The sequence below is a fragment of the Euphorbia lathyris genome, chromosome 2 (assembly GCF_963576675.1).
Source record: "Euphorbia lathyris chromosome 2, ddEupLath1.1, whole genome shotgun sequence".
Classification (NCBI taxonomy): domain Eukaryota; kingdom Viridiplantae; phylum Streptophyta; class Magnoliopsida; order Malpighiales; family Euphorbiaceae; genus Euphorbia; species Euphorbia lathyris.
In genome coordinates, this window is record NC_088911.1 from 100,544,221 (window position 1) to 100,561,011 (window position 16,791).

The 16,791-nt window shown below is 38.1% G+C and overlaps 1 long non-coding RNA gene across 1 annotated transcript; it reads left to right on the plus strand.

Annotated features, from left to right (window-relative positions):
• Nucleotides 1-974: 974 nt before the first annotated feature.
• On the plus strand, nt 975-5,815 carry LOC136219145 (uncharacterized). The gene is made up of 5 exons (XR_010684056.1): nt 975-1,233; nt 1,332-1,425; nt 2,149-2,424; nt 2,531-2,591; nt 5,013-5,815. It is a non-coding gene; the product is annotated as an uncharacterized lncRNA (long non-coding RNA).
• The last annotated feature ends 10,976 nt before the right edge of the window (nt 5,816-16,791 follow it).

Consider the following 16,791-nt stretch of genomic DNA (forward strand, 5'->3'; position numbering starts at 1 on the left):
ATAACCTTTGCTGACCAATCTATTCCTGCAGAGATTGTAGAAACACATGTTCCAAACAACTCAACATTGCCCAAAGAAATAAAAATTCCAAGAGGACATTCAGAGAAGTCCATTCTTGATGCTACTGACAACAAGCTGATGACAAGAGATCAGCTTAGGAAGTATCTCAGCAATGTTGCCTTCGTCTCAATACATGAGCCAAAGAATTTCGCTGATGCTGAGCATGATGAATATTGGATCAACGCTATGCAAGAAGAGCTTGATCAATTCACAAGAAATGAGGTATGAGATTTAGTACCTAAACCTAGGAATAAAAAGACCATAGGAACTAAGTGGGTCTTTAGAAATAAATTAGATGAGCAAGGCAACGTAGTCAGAAATAAAGCCCGACTTGTAGCACAAGGCTATAGTCAGCAAGAGGGCATTGACTACGGTGAAACCTTTGCACCCGTTGCTAGGTTAGAAGCTATACGTATACTGTGTGCCTATGCTAGTTTTATGAACTTTAAATTATATCAAATGGATGTTAAAAGTGCATTTCTTAATGGCTTTATAAACGAGGAGGTATATGTTAGTTAGCCTCCATGGTTTGAAGATCCAAAATTTCCAAACCACGTTTATAAACTCAAAAAGGCCCTATATGGCCTAAATCAAGCTCCAAGAGCTTGGTATGAGAGGTTGACCAACTTCCTGCTGACTAGAAATTATATCAAAGGCAAAGCTGACACAACCTTCACTAGTACAGAAATGGCCTTTAGCTACGCTTTATTAGTCACAGTTGTAATAATAACCGTAGCTAAAGGTCATTGGAGTCGGTTGTTTGAAACAACTGACCCTAATGATATCTTATTAGCCATGATCAATTACAAAACCGACCCTAATAAAGGTCATTAAAAAAGGTAATAAAGCATCATTAGAGTCGGTTGTTTCAAATGACCGACTCCAATGAGTTATTATTAGGGTCGGGCGTTAACCGACCCCAATGTCCTTTTTCCTCTTTTCCAAATTCGCAGACCTAAGAAAAATCATTCGCGCATTTGGAATTCTCAAACTCTTTTCCTAATTCTCTCTCAAACCTAAGGAGACCTCTTTTCCTAATTCTCAGACCTAAGAAGATCTTCATCTCAAAATCTTCGTATCAAGGTCTCACCATTCCAAGACGTTTACTCTTCTAAAAACTCAGCGAGCAGTGCAAATCCCGAGATTCAAGAAGACGACACTGAATTTTCACAAGTTTGAAGCATAATCTCTTTTCTGGTTTCTTGTTGAAAGTAAGATACCTAATCTAATCGCAGTAATGTTGTTTTCTTTCTTATATCTTGTTTGTGCAGCTTATGTGGGAGCCCTAAGAAATCTGGAAGGTGCGCAGCTGGACGTGTGGCTGCTGTTAAATTTGAAGATGGATCTACCATAAAAGCATACATGGCAAGTTCTAGAGCTTCCTGTTTGTCATTTTTATGCATTTTAATTCTAACACACCCTTGTATAGTTTCTAACATACATATTTTATTCAAGAGTTTTCGAGTATGAAGGCAGTCCAAGAAAAATATGGTAGTAGTTCTTTGTATTATGATGCATTGTGTTTATACTATGAATGTGAAAGTTATTTTCCGTTTATGTTACTGATTTGTATTTTGATTTTCTTTTTTAATTCTCAAGTGTGTTAGATCCATCAGTTTATACTCTATCTTCTAACTATTTATATGTCAAGTTAAAAGAAATTAAATTCATCGGTTCTGTTGTACTCTTTAATATCATTGCATGCCAGGAATGGTTCTTGTGAACCATTGAGACTGAATTATCACCCTCGACCAGGTTACCTCGACTTCTCCAGCATAAATGAGAGTGGATGCTCTATATGGAGAACTCTTTCTTGTGAGTCTGATAGCTACACGGCTGATACTGACTCCTTACCTGAGTGGAAAAATCCCCTGCATTCAAATTAAGGCTGATACTTATTTATTAAATAATTGCTCTATTGGTTCCTTTTCATTTCATCTGTCACTAATTTTGATATTTTCACGAGCAATTCATTAACCTTAATTTTGATTTTCTATAATTTTTATTTTTAGATTGTTAGTTGTGGATCACTGGTTGTATATAAATTGGAACTCATTTGGTTTGATTTTAAATATCATTGTTATTCAGGCTCATAATAAGATGGGATCTGCCTCCGCCTCCATAGTTCAATTGCAGTCACCTATTGTAAGGCCTTCTTGGGTGATGGTTATATCGGGAATAGAGTCCATACTTCCCCTTACATCTCTAGTCTTCCAAGCCCTATATCTCTGTCTTCTACTTCAACAAATGAAGTGGCAGTTGCAGTGAAACCGGTAGGAGCTTTGGTATCTGCAACCAATAAAGCAGAACCACCTAAATCAGTTAGTTCAGCAGGAACATGATCCGCAAATCTGATTCCATTAGGTGTGGCATAGGTTGAGATTCATTTGAAACTTTGATAATGCATTTGGTATCATTTTAACAAGAGAAAACTTTCGTATTTTAACAGGAGAATTTTTGTATTTTATAGTGGTTGTACCTCAAGCTCGGAAAGCATCATTGGCTCAGTTTTTGGAAAAACCCAAGGAAAGGTAAATGTCAAAAAATTTCCTATATACTTTGCACATTTTAGTGATTATACTTCAATTTTAACACATGTAACGGAACAAGGGTCAATTTTTCCCCTAAGATTTGGGGAAGATCAATTTTACCCTTATGGTACTATCTATGAATTGGTCAAATCTTACCTCATGGAAGATACCATAGCTTTTTTTCCCCTTTTTCAATGGATTTTGTCCATAATTTTTGTCGGTATTTACTTAGAATTTCCATCATAGGGGAAAACGGATTAAAGTTTCAATCATAAGAGCAACATTAGTCCAATTTCGTACAATAAGGGTAACATTGATGTTTCCCAATGATCTTTGGGACAAATTTAATCCTTATCCCCATATTAAACCTTTTTACAAAATTGGCTCTTAAGACTATTTTGTTAGCAAATCTATGATATGCTATACAATTGGAGGAACAGTCTTTGGGCTGATTTTGGACAATGTCTATTTTGGAGAGATATTTGGGTGAGTCTATTTTGCTGCGATTAAGATGTCTTTTGGCTAATAAGAATGCTGGTATCAAGGATATGCCAAGATTGAAAAATGCTTCCTCTGATATGTTCTCTTATAAGGATGCGTATAACATTTTGGTCATTAATATGTTTCTTTGAATCTATCGATTTTGATGATAAATTGTTCAAACTGCCATGGAATTTGAGAGTTCCACAATGCATAAGATCATTCTCTTGAATTTGAGACATTTGCTTTTCTTTGTTGCTGTTTTGTTTCTTATGCGTAATGAAATAATTAGGACAAAAGTAGGGGTCACATCTATTGAGAATAAAATGAGAGAAAACCGACTAAGGTGGTTTGGCCATGTGAGACGTAGAGCGCTTGATGCGCCGGTTAGGAGAACCGAAGAGTGGCAAAGGGATGTAGTGGTGAGGGGTAGGGGAAGACCTAAGCAAACTTGGAGGAGGGTGATCGAGAGTGATATGAGTTTATTGGGAATTGAGGAAAATATGGTAGTGGATAGGACGGAGTGGAGGGAGCGAATCTGTGTCGCTGACACGACTTGATTTTCACGGTTTTATATGATGGTTCATGTTAGCCGACCCCGAATCATTTCGGGACTAAGGCTTTGTTGTTGTTGTTTGTTGTTGTTGTTTTGTTTCTTATTTTTCGTTATATACCAAAACACAAAAAGGAGAAGGCAAATTGACCCTTTATCATTTACTATATAGGCATGTTGAGTTATTCCAAATACAAGTAACTCAACAACATTTTACACATATCAAGTAAAACTAATTTAGTTTAAGCATGAGAATTAAGTTGAGCAAACTTGTTATGTTTGCTGATGGGCAATTTAAGTTGAGCAAACTTGTTGTCTTTGTTGATGGGCATTAGATGTAGTTTTTACTAGTTTTTCACCTTCACATTTTGAAGGTGATTGGGGTAAGTTTGGTGCTTGTCCTAAAACAGAACCTTATAAGGAAGGAGAGAAATCAGTTGAAGGAATGAATGCAGAAATGAGACAAATTGAGATTGAACAAATTGAAGATGCAAGGATAAAGTCACTGCAATTTGATAAGGTAAGATTAGAGGCATTAGATGTTATTGAATTATCAGTAATGAGGTGAGATGGTCATCCTAGACCTTATATGTATCCATTTCCTTTTGCAAATGGTGTAACTGAGCATCTGCAGAATGACTCTGTGCACTGGTGCTTACTAGGGCCTATAGATACTTGGAATGATATATTACTGGAGATGATTAGTAGATGGCAAAACAATCATAAACCATTAAGAGAAGAATAAAATTGAGTGGTGCTTATTGCTCTTTAAGAAAGACAAAAGGGAGGAGACAGAGAGGGTAAATGGTGCCAAGGATAGTGATTTTTGGGTTTGTTTGAATGTATAAATGGTATCAATGTGAAGTACGTATACAAAATGATATGAATGAGAACTTGACTGCATTTCCTACGAACAATTTAGTTTATGTGTTTTTGTCTGTTTGAGGATTTTGTTTGTATATGAACATATTTTTGTAACATTCATTTTTAATCACTGCATATCCTAAGTATAATGTGTTGTGTTCTAAATATAGTATTTGAAATTGTTATATCTCAAACTTATTAGTTAAGTTGAATTGTTATCTAAATGGTTAGATTAATTTTCCAATTTTAATTTATTGGTTAGGAGATCATATTGGAAAAATGTTTATAATCTAAATATAATTTATAATTTCAAAAATAATTGTTAAAGTTATTCATATAGCTTTAAAAATTATTTTTGATTATACATCATGTTTAGAATATAATCTTAATTTATAATAAATGAATTGACAATTAGAAACTAAATCCAACCATTTGATAAGAAAATAAAATGAATTCAAATCTTATTAATAAGTGATGATATTTATTGAGTTAATGTTATTTTTTTTACATCTTTTCTCTTATAGGCCAAGTCCAAATAAAGTGGGTCAAGATCCATATCAGTGTAAAATCAAACTCCAAATCAGATTCGGGTCGAGATCCATATCGAAAACGAGTCAAAATCCATAGGAAGTTCAGATCAAGATCCATAAGTTCAAGTCAGAAACGGGTTGAAATCCATATCAAGTTCAAGGCAAGATCCATATCAGAAACGGGTGAAAGTCCACACATCCAAATCAAAGTCCATCTCATAACCCGATAAAGTCCACATCAAAGTCGGGTCGGATCCATATCTAGACCCAAATTCAACCATTTGAAGAAATAAAGCTGAAAATGAATAAAGCAAGTGGAAATATGGAACCAACAACCATCACTTCATGAAATTCAAAAATAAAAAAGGACAACTAGAGCATTAAATGGAGGCAGCCACTCCATAATGCATTCTGAAATGCAGAAGCAACAAGAAATACGCAATTGCATTATTTTAAAATAATAATGTAAACCCATCCATAAGCTTATCTTGGAAGATCACACCCATACCCATTTCTATCTATAAATAGATCTGAAAATTTGTAAAGAAGGGGGGGCCAATTTTAGAAAAGGGATCGAGAGGCCAATTTTCAGAATGTAAGCTTTAAGCTAAAATTAGAGAGAGAAAGCATAGTTCAAAATAATTTTTTAGACAGAAATATTATTCTTGTAATAGTTATTTCTTTCAATCTCTCAGGTATCATAAACCCAAAATTTAATACAAAGTACATCTTTTTCAGTTTGGTCTCCAAAGCTTTGAGTTAAGAGCTTTGAGTTAAGGGTTTTTATTTCTAGTTTGTAAAAACAGGGATTAAAAGCATTCATTTAGAACTGATTTTACAAACCATTAATAAAGATCTATTAGTTTTCAGCTCTTTTATATACATGTTACTTATTTAATGCACTTTTAATTTATGCAACTACCAATTTATTCAATAACCTTGCTAACTAGACATACTTTGCTAACTTTATACATTATTTTATTTTTACTTTGTATAAATGATGTTTATATTTATGTTATACTGATTACTAACAGTTATATCTACTAACATTTATGTTTATATGCTACTAGCTATTAACATTTTATAATCTTTACTAACTACTAACATTTATATTTAATCTTTACTAACTATTTCTGTATTTATATTACAAGTTATATCCACAAAACCAAAAATCATAAATTAACATGAGTAAATAAAATTAGAATCAAATTAATTAACTTTTTCTCCTTTTACCCATTTGCCCTTCTCACCACCGGATCTGGTTGCCCAGAAAATTTCCAGGAGCTGCAAAAATGAAAACACCATCATATTAAAATCATAGATAGACTAGTTCCAAATAAAATAGTTAATATCTAATTTTAAAAAAATCAAAACCAGAAAGTAAGAAGAAAACGGAACAAGCCTTACCTCAACCCGGACGAGCCGACGGAGGAGACGACAGAAAAGTCGCCGTGATAGAACAGGCGAACGGCGGCAGACGGCGGTTGACGTACCAGACGGAACGGTGAAACTGACGGAAACTACGAACATCGGCAGAACAGACGACGAAGCTAACGAACAAACAGCGGTTCACAAGGAAGACGGCCGACAACGACGAAATCGATGGAACGCACGGCGCTGCTGAAGGGACGGAGACAACGGCGACGAACTACAGCAGGCAAACGGAGGAGTTACGACCGGCGACGGTGACAGGAGGTCCGGCCATGGTTACGTTTTTTAGGGAGAAGAGAGGAAGAAAGGAAAGATGGGGATGGAAGCATGAATCTACACGGTTCACATCAAACCCTAAAATCCAAACTTAGGAATTTATACTTCATGTTTTTTTTAAAATTGTACATTGACCCCATAACTTTGGTTTACTTCAATTTGACCAGATAGTCCTAATTTGTCCCAATTAAGCCCTCTCTTTTTGCAACTTAATCCAAATCATTTCTCTTACCCATTTTTGCCAACCCAATTTCATTCATGGTCCTTCTAGCCCAATCTCTTACTGCAAATAATGCCTAGTTATTTAATGACTTTTAGATTAGATCAATTTCATTTAGTCTTTAGGTTTAGATGAATTTCGTTAATGACTTTTCTATTCATTAGCTTAGTTTTAAATCTTAGTTTTTAGGCTAACTTGTTAAAACTAATTTCTATAGATCAAGTCATTTTTCTAACTTAATTTCTATTAACTTAATTCTTAGATTAATTAAGGCTCTTTTAATGAATCTCTTTTATTTTCTTGTAGATAAATCTAATAAATCAGTTTAGGCATATAAATCAATCACGGCAATACATAAGGTTATGTTATAATCGTACGTACGATCAATAAAAACAAACAACAATTTATTCAGAAATAATATCACCCGCTGCATAGGGTTATGTGATAATTATATTCATGGTTATTACTAAGGAAATATCGACACATGTTCTATAAAAAATATACGAAGTTGGTTTCGTAATTGTGGAACTCTTAAACACCTCGTCCACTCCGCTTGAAGACGGTTTTATGATTATGCTATAACCATAGTCCTAAAAACCTAAAGATGCTTTCAAAATACGAAAGTACCATTCCAATAGTTTTAGTTTCGAACCCTCTATACAATGTTATGTGATAACCGTGTATATGGTCAAGAAACGTAAAACATGACGAGAAAGACAACACTGTCACGCATCACAATCCCCTCATTTCACTGGGTAGGGTTATGTTATAACTCTATAAACTTGAGGAACTTCACGAGCATCGAGAAAATGCTTGAATGAACCTACTCAGTAATCAAAGCAGCACTAAACATGAACACGTAAAACAAGCATACAGAAATATAACAGTACCGATTTATCGGGCGGGGTAGGGTGAGATCTCATCTCTTCCCTACACGTAATCGGAAACCGAATCTAGAATCATCGCAGACCATTACCTTATCTGAATTTTTCAAAAAGGTCAATTTTGAACCCAATCGGTGTCCAATCAGACCGTCAAACTGATTGGTGGCGACTCGAAAACCCAATGGACTAGTCTCCTATAGGGACTGTTCAGCACCGTTTGAAAACCAGTAGAGCGGGAGCCACATCGAAGATAAAAAGTTCGCGATCCGCGGGCACGAGCGCGACAGCTGCAAATTGAGGTCTCTACCCTATCTGATGCCGAATCACACTTCCCTTCAATGTCTGAAAATAAGAAGAACATAGATATGGGAAGGGTGTTTATATTTAATTTCAGTAATATGTAGTTGGTTAATACATAAAATACTGTGAATTTGAGAATATTGGATCAAAGCTTGTATATGAGAATATTGGATCAAAGCTTGTATATATATAGCAGGTTAATTAATTATCCTAGTACTTTTTTTATTGATTTTGCATTTAATTTTAGTAATACAACGGGATCAATCTCGATTGCGGTAAACGACCGAGGGTAACAAATCTCGTTAACGTTAATTGCAGTAATACAATAGGAAAAAAACCTGCTGACGTAAAATTGCTAAAAACAATAACATTATGGTGTAATTGACATCAGCCACGGTTGTTAGAACACCCGACTCTAATGATCGGAGCATTAGAGTTGGTTGTTTTAACAACCGACTCTAATGTTCAGAGCATTAGTTTCGATTGTTACAAACAACCGTGGCTAAAGACCCTTTTAGCCACGGGTGTTTGTAACAACCGTGGTAAAAACGCAAGGCATTAGAGTCAGTTATTTGTAAGAACCGACTCTAATGCCCTTTTGGCCACGGTCGAACAACCGTGGCTAAAGACGCCAAGCATTTGCCACGCCCCCCTTTGGCCACAGTCGTACAACTGTGGCTAATAATGGTAAACGACCGTGGCCATAGGCCATTTCTGTACTAGTGCTTGTTCATTAAGAAAAAGGGTAAAAATACCCTACTTGCACAAATTTACGTAGATGACATAATTTTTGGTGCTACTGACGATTCTATGTGCAAAGAGTTTAGTAAACAGATGCAAACTGAGTTCGAAATGTCTATGATGGGCGAACTCAACTTCTTCCTTGGACTTCAGATCAAGCAAGGTAAGAATGGCATCTTTATTAGTCAGTCTAAGTACGCCAAAGAAATGTTAAAGAAGTTTGATATGGAAGAATGTAAACCCATATCAACCCCAATGGGTACTGACACTGTCCTTTGTGCTGACGAGAAAGGTAAGTCTGTAGACAGCAGGTTATATCGAGGTATGATAGGCTCTCTACTTTATCTTACTGCCAGTAGACCTGACATTCAGTACTCAGTATGTTATTGCGCAAGATACCAAGCTGACCCCAGGGAATCTCACTTAATAGCTGTAAAAAGAATTTTCAGATATTTGCAGAGCTCAGTTAATGCAGGTTTGTGGTATCCAAATACAAGTGACTTCACATTGATTGGATATACTGATGCTGACTATGGACGAGATAAGCTAGAACGAAAAAGCACTTCAGGAGGATGTCAATTCCTAGGAAGCTGTCTGCTTTCGTGGTTTAGTAAGAAGCAGTCATCAGTAGCCCTGTCAACAACTGAAGCTGAGTACGTTATTGCTGGAAGCTGTGTGGCCCAAGTCCTATGGATTAAGCAACAGCTTGAGGATTATGGTGTCAAAACAGAAACAATAGAGGTCAAATGTGACAACAAAATTGCCATTGACTTATCTAAGAATCCAATCCAACATAGCAGGATGAAGCATGTCAGCATAAGGCATCACTTCATTAGAGATCATGTACTCAAGGGTGAGATCAAGCTGACCTACGTATCAACTAATGAACAGCTTGCGGATATCTTCACGAAGCCCTTGGCTCGTGAGCAATTTAACATATTAAGGGAAGCTATCGGTATGTCTAATCCTCTTCAATAATTCTATGTGCTTAATTGAATGTTGAGTGATTACCATGCTGAGTGATTTGTGATAAATTAGTAACTGTTGCATGCTGAGTTAAAAAATGACATGAAATCACCCTATGCTGAGTAGAAATACATGTTAAGTGATTATCCTAAGCTAAGTTACTAAGTCCACAAACAACTATCCTACGTAAAACTGACTACTCAGAATCGCAAACGTTTGATATTCCATATGCTGAGTAAAGTTTCGTTGCGTAATTAATGCTAGCACGCGTATTGAATAGCCACCTAGGATGACGTAAGCATAATTATTGGAAAGATACATACGCCGTATGTGTCATAAATGTCAGAATAATTGTCGATTTATCATCTCGAGGAAAAACGGCCAATTCAACGAATCAGATCTCCTCGGTAACAATATAAATAGTGGAAGAGTTCCCATTTTCTACTCTTTACGCTCAAAAATCTCTGGCATTCTATTTCCAACTCTCAAAAATCCCAGATCCTTCAAAAACTCTTAAGAAAATGTCTGACTCCCAAAACCTCTCCGGAGCTGAGTACGATCAAAATCACTCCGATGAAAATCCTTCATCTTCTACTCAGGAGGAGTATGAAGAAACATCCACAGAATCCCAAGAGGGTGGTCAGCCTGACCAAACTCAGGTCAGCACCGTCGCCAAAAACCCCAAAGCTGACCAAGCTGGTTCGTCGAAAAAGACTCAGAAGGAGAAAGGCAAGAAACCCAGAACCTACTCACTAGTATACAACCACGTTAAGGGGGACAAGATCGATCATTCACGTTGGTTCTCAAAAGGGTTTGTGGAAGCAGAGAAACCCTTCTGCGAATGGATATCTAAGAACGGCTGGGAAGGACTATTCTCCATTCGTGAGGCTACTTATCCTGAACTGGTAAAGTAGTTCTACACCAACCTGAAAGTAGCCAACGATAATAGGGATTACTTTGTCACTGAGGTCCAGGGAAAGGAGATTTTCATCAATCCTCCCTATCTGGCTAAGCTGCTGAAGCTGAAGAACAAAGGACAGAACTTTGAACCACAAATGACCATGGTAAGATTAAATTCCCAGCTAAATTCTGTAGACCTCCCGGTTACATAGGAGAAGTATCGAGTACTTGCATGGGTCGAGACCAAAAGATGGCCCATTACATCCTAACCAATTTTATCTTTCCAAAAGTCAACTGCGCCTCCTCAGCAACAAATTTCGAGCAGTGCTTCATCTGGCACATACTTGTTGGTCCCTTATAACGTTACAAGTATAGTTCCAAGGGGGGGGGGGTTAGGAACTATTTAAAAATTTTAAGCTAGGGCAGACTTTTTTTTCGTGAGAAAAAGGTTTGGACAGCGGCACTGAGTGAATAGCAAGATACTGGCTTAGTCAACTAGTGACTAGGTCAGTTTCTTTACTTGAGTCAGGAGATAGCACTTAGAGTCTATTCCTGAGCTCGGATATTCAACGTGCACAACTGAGCTTGACCTCTTTACTTGGTCAGTTTTTGTTTAAGCAAGCAATAAATATATAAAGGAGTTAAAGGTTAGAAATATGTTACTCAGCAGATTTATCCAGGTTCGGCCTCCAAGCCTACGTCCTGTCCCCGGAACACGTTCCGAGATTTCAAATTCTCTACTGAGCTCTTTAACAGTAGAGCATCAAACCTTTTACAATTTTAGCAATTGAGTATAACAAGAGTACCTTCCTCTATACCTCTACTCAATCCTAATCTCTCGCTGAGTACTATAACCGAGTACTCAGCCTCTCCTTTCTAATCTCTAGAAATGATAAGTGTTTGTCCTAAACAATGATTGCTAAGACACCTTAGATGATTGAATAATCACTATAGACTTTTACACAAAAGATATGAAATTTAGTGTAAGATTGCTTTGCTTTTGCTTGGAGAACTTTGCGTAGAAATTTGGTCAGCGTAATGGCTTGATCAAGTTCTCTGTTGAATGAAGCAACTGAAGGGCTCTATTTATAGAGACGTCTGAGGTGTCGTTCATTTCGAATTTCGAAATAACCGTTGGAGGGAAACAGCTTCCTGTCGTTGTCATCCTGACTTGCTCAGAGCTCTCGGCCAATCAGATTTGAGTATCTTCTGTCCTCGGTCAGCTTTTGGTCAGCTCGGCAGAATGTCTCTCCATTTATGGTAATGTCAACTAGAAAGCATACTGTGTATTCTGAACTTTACCCAAAGTGGAAACACTTTGTCTGGAAGTTGTTCTTAGCCAGCTGCTGTCTTGTACTGTTTGTCGAATCAACTCAGCAGCTTCGTCCCGAAGTTGTTCCTTGAAGGTCTTCTAGATCCTTCTTCCGCTGAGCTGCGTTTTGTACATAACGACAGCGTTTTGACATACACGGGCCGAGTTGCCTTAAACTGTTTGACTTGGGCTTTGACTTCCGTATTGGGCTTTGGGCCTTTTAATCTTTGTGTCTTATAAACAATTGAACTCAACATTGAACAAACACATTAGTAGAATCAATCAAAGCATTTAAACTTAGTGTGTTATAGAATATGTTTTTAATTATACTTAAACAATTTTGTCAAATAAAAATTATGTGGAAATGTGTTTCAACAAACTCCCCCATTTTGATGTTGGCAAAACTATTCATCGAAGAACTCAGTATTGAGCTCCCCCATAATAGTTGACCTAATATAACTTAGCAAACTCCCCCGTAAGGGTTGGGCTACTGACTTAGTTTTACTCTAAACATTTAAAGGTTTAATCAAGTAAGTCTAAGGTCAGTTTTCAGATATAGGTCAGCTCATGGAACATATTCTATTTTACTCAGTGTTTAAGCGGAAGTTATAGCATTCAGAGGGCGCTGAGTAATTTGTTGTTCAATGAGTTTTATAAGACAATATTATATAAACATATAAGTCAATATCAAACATGTTATCAGCATTGGGTACAATCAACAAGTTTTATAAATTAAACATAGTTGATGTAATTGAAGATACATAATAACTTAATACTCAGCATCGTATATAATAATTCATAACTCAGTTTTGGAGAAAAGATGCAAGTATTGATATTACTAGAAGCAGTCAGTGTATACAGCAAAAGAAAGAAAAACATAACACATAGAGACTACAAACATAGCATAACTGAGCTAGCCTAATTTTTATTTCTTTCTCTTTTGCTTAGACTGACTATGCTCATGCTGTGTTCTAGCTTGTTCTTTCTCCCCCGTTTTGTCAGCATCGGGAGGAGGAATCCTAAAGGCGTCGGTTAAGACGGCTCTGGTCAGTTTAGTGGACAGCGTCTTAAGTCTATCGGCGCTTTCATTTACACCATCAAAAATAGCAACTCCATCATCTGATACCTCGGCGGGTATATTGAGTTCAGCAGCGCTGATCATACTTACTATGAAAGCTTGAGATTTACCTATCCAGGTAAGTGCGTCGGTCAGACCAGCAACGACTTGATGAAAAGTCTTCAATAAGGATGTGTCGTAGTATTGACGCTGAATATTTGTGTGACGTATGTGGTTGAAGGTTTGTCTGGTGATAGACAGCATTTCATTTTGCTTCATAGCGTCAGTATCCATCTCTTGCTTGTTCAAGTTCAGCAATCGAATGGCCTCACCAATTTGCTCCACTGAGCACTGAGAATAGGAGACCATTTGCTCGTTGGTTTTAATTTGCTCAGTGTGAAGCTGAGCAAAAAGCATTTTGACTTCATCAGAAGTTGCATAGCGCGTGTTCGCAGCTGACAAAGTCTGAACTTGTTCTTGAAGAGCGTTGAGATGTTCAACTATTGTCAGCTGGATCTCAGCCAGCTTTGCGATGGAATCCTTCTTAGCTTGCTGTGCTTGAAAGGTAACGATGACACTCAGCAAGTCCTTGAATCCCTTAACTTCATTGAGAAGCTGAGTTACATGGGAGAGCTGAGTTGTCTCAGGAGTAGAAGACCCAGCAGCAGGTAGAGTGGTTTGATGAAGGTCTTTGATCAGTGTTTGCACCGAGTCGATGATTCTTTTTCCAGACTCGGTAGCATGCAAGTAGCTAAGAGGGCCTTCATTAACTTGCCTTGTTGCCTCAGTATGACCGGTTGGAAGAGGAGTCAGAGGAATAACGTGGTCAGTGACTGGAAGTGTGTTTCCAATCTGCACTTGAGGTTCTGGTAGAGTTGATTGATCGGCAGATGTGTTGATTGGAGAAGAGGTAATTCTAATGCTGTCTGTGCTGACAGGGGCAGGAATGTTTTGAGTCAGCACAATGCTTGGATTGACAGCATTTACAGGAATTGACTCAACTTGACTTGTTGAGTTTGCAGAAGCATTTAAGTCGGCGTGTTCCTTTGGTGAAGAAACAGAGGCTTGCTTTTCAAGGGAAGCCGATGGAGTAGAAGTTGGTTGTTTTCTGAAAAATTTCAGCTTGAGTGCAGAAGGATCCTTGGTCGGCTTTTGAATAACAAAGTCTGGGACAGTTGGTGGTTGAACCGGAAGGTCAATGACTGTCTGACTTTCCTTAACTAATCTTCTTCTGCGAGGAGGAGTGTCAGCATGAATAGATTCTCCTGAGTGAGAGAGAGAAGTTTCTTCTTGATCAGCATTAAGCTGGTCAGCTTGTTCTTGTCCTTGATCAACATTGTGTTGGTCAGGTTCTTGTTCAGCAGCCAACCCAGTATTGGTTGGCTCAGCATCAACCTCACTAGTTGTTTCCTCAGTGTCCTCAGCGTCATCCTGACCGCCTTCTACTTCTTGTTCTTCATCTTCTTCACTATCACCATCTAACTCTTCCTCAACTTGTGCAATGAACTGATCGTCCAGATGCACCTCATCTTCTTGATGCTCAGCTATAGTTCCTAGACACTGTGTGTAGTGAGAATCACCAGGAACTACTACGTCAGTAGGTATAGCATCAATGGGAGTCAGTGTAGAAGACTTCTGCTTCTTTTGAGGTTGCTCATCAGCATTTGTTCTTTCCTCACTTTCAGGCTCTTCTTGCCTGCTCCTTTTCTCAGCTGACTTAGGTCTTTCCTGACCTGGTTCAGCAGCTGACTTTGGCTTCTTGGTCTGAGGCTCAGCCTTCTTTGAAGAGGTCACAACAGCTTTCCTCTTGCGGGCAGCTGGAGCCTTTGTCTTTTGGCTTTGCTTTGGAGTTGTTTCCTCAGCTTGTTGTTCAGCAGCAGCTTTTCCTTTCTTTAGTGGCTGATTAAACTTCAAAGCCCTCAGTGAAGCAGCTGTTATTTCAGATCCTCTAGCTTTAACTTCATCAGTTAGGTCTATTTGATGATCAATGAGGATCCTGGTGATGAGCGATCCCAACCTGAGAGTTCCAGTCTCCTTATGAACCCAGCAATCAAGAATACTGGTATGTTGATAGGCGTGTATATCATCATATGCCATATAAAGCATTGCTCGAAATTTGTCGTTGAGCTGGTGCAGTTTATCTTTGGGTAAATAAAGTAGGTCAGCAGGTAATGAGCCATCTTTTGGTGCTGACCCATGGATGAACTTGAGATTTCTCCAGAATGACTAGGGGGCTTGCAAAAGTTGACTTCGTAGTTAGTGTCATCCTGATCTCCAGTTCTTCTCAGTTTTGCTCCCTCATTTTTCAACTTTAGCAAATTTGCCAAATAGGTGGAATTGATGAAAATCGTTTTCCCCTTTACCACTGTTGTTAAGTAGTCCTGGTTATCGTCAGCGACTAGGAGATTGTGGTAGAACTCCCTTACAAGGTCAGGATAGGTGTGATCCCTAATGGAGAACAGCTCGGTCCAGCCATTTTGCGATATCCATTCGCAGAAGGGTTGCTCGGATGTCACGAAGGTCTCAGAAACCCATAGTGAGAAGTCTACTTTCCATTCGCTAATGTTATCAAATACTTTGGTATAGGTTCTGATTTTGGTCGGTTTTCCTTTGGAGGAGGTAGCTTTCCCAGTTTTGCCTTTGCTCGGCGTAGTGACCTTGGTGGTTTCAGGCACAGTAGTTTTCCTGGAGGGTTCATCGGAGCTGGTCTTAGGGTGACCGGCACCGGAGATGTTGATGGAAACTCTAGTCATTGTTTCAGAAAGAGGATTGGGAAGCTTTGAGAGTCTTAGAGAGAGAGAGAATGCTTTGCCAAAGAATTCGGTAAGTGTAAAGAAAATAAAGAATGGGGATTTACCCATTATTTATAGCGATGAAGTGTGGATCTTATCGAATCCATGTGTCAGTTTTGCCTTGGGATTGTCAACCGACAAAGATCCTGGCTTTTATGACACATTCGGCGCATACGTCATCCTAGGTGGCTATTCGCGTGCTTTTGCATTTAATGCAACAGACCTAACACTCAGCGTTTAGAATACTAAGCGTTTTATATTCTGAGTGGTCAGTAGTATATGAAAGGATGATTTCTCAGTTTGAGATTACTACTCGGTGTGCATATTTACTCAGTATTGATATGTTAAGTACTCAGCATAACAATCACTCAGTATGCATTTGCATAACTCATTCAGTAATTCACTCAGCATAAATTTACATTTTAGAACAGGAATTTACTGAAGAGGATTAAACATACCAATGGCTTCTCTCAGTATGCTGAACTGTTCACGAGCCAGTGGCTTTGTGAATATATCCGCAAGCTGCTCATCCGTTGGGACATAGGTCAGCTTTATCTCACCCTTGAGTACATGGTCTCTAATGAAGTGATGTCTTATGCTGACATGCTTCATCCTGCTGTGTTGAATTGGGTTCTTTGATAGATCAATTGCACTTTTGTTGTCGCATTTGACCTCAATTGTCTTTGTTTGAACACCATAGTCTTTAAGTTGTTGCTTAATCCATAGGACTTGAGCAACACAGTGACCAGCAACAATGTACTCAGCTTCAGTGGTAGACAAGGCTACTGACGCCTGCTTCTTGCTGAACCAGGATACAAGACAGCTTCCTAAGAAATGACATCTTCCAGAGGTGCTTTTCCGTTCTAGCTTGTCTCGACCATAGTCAGCGTCAGT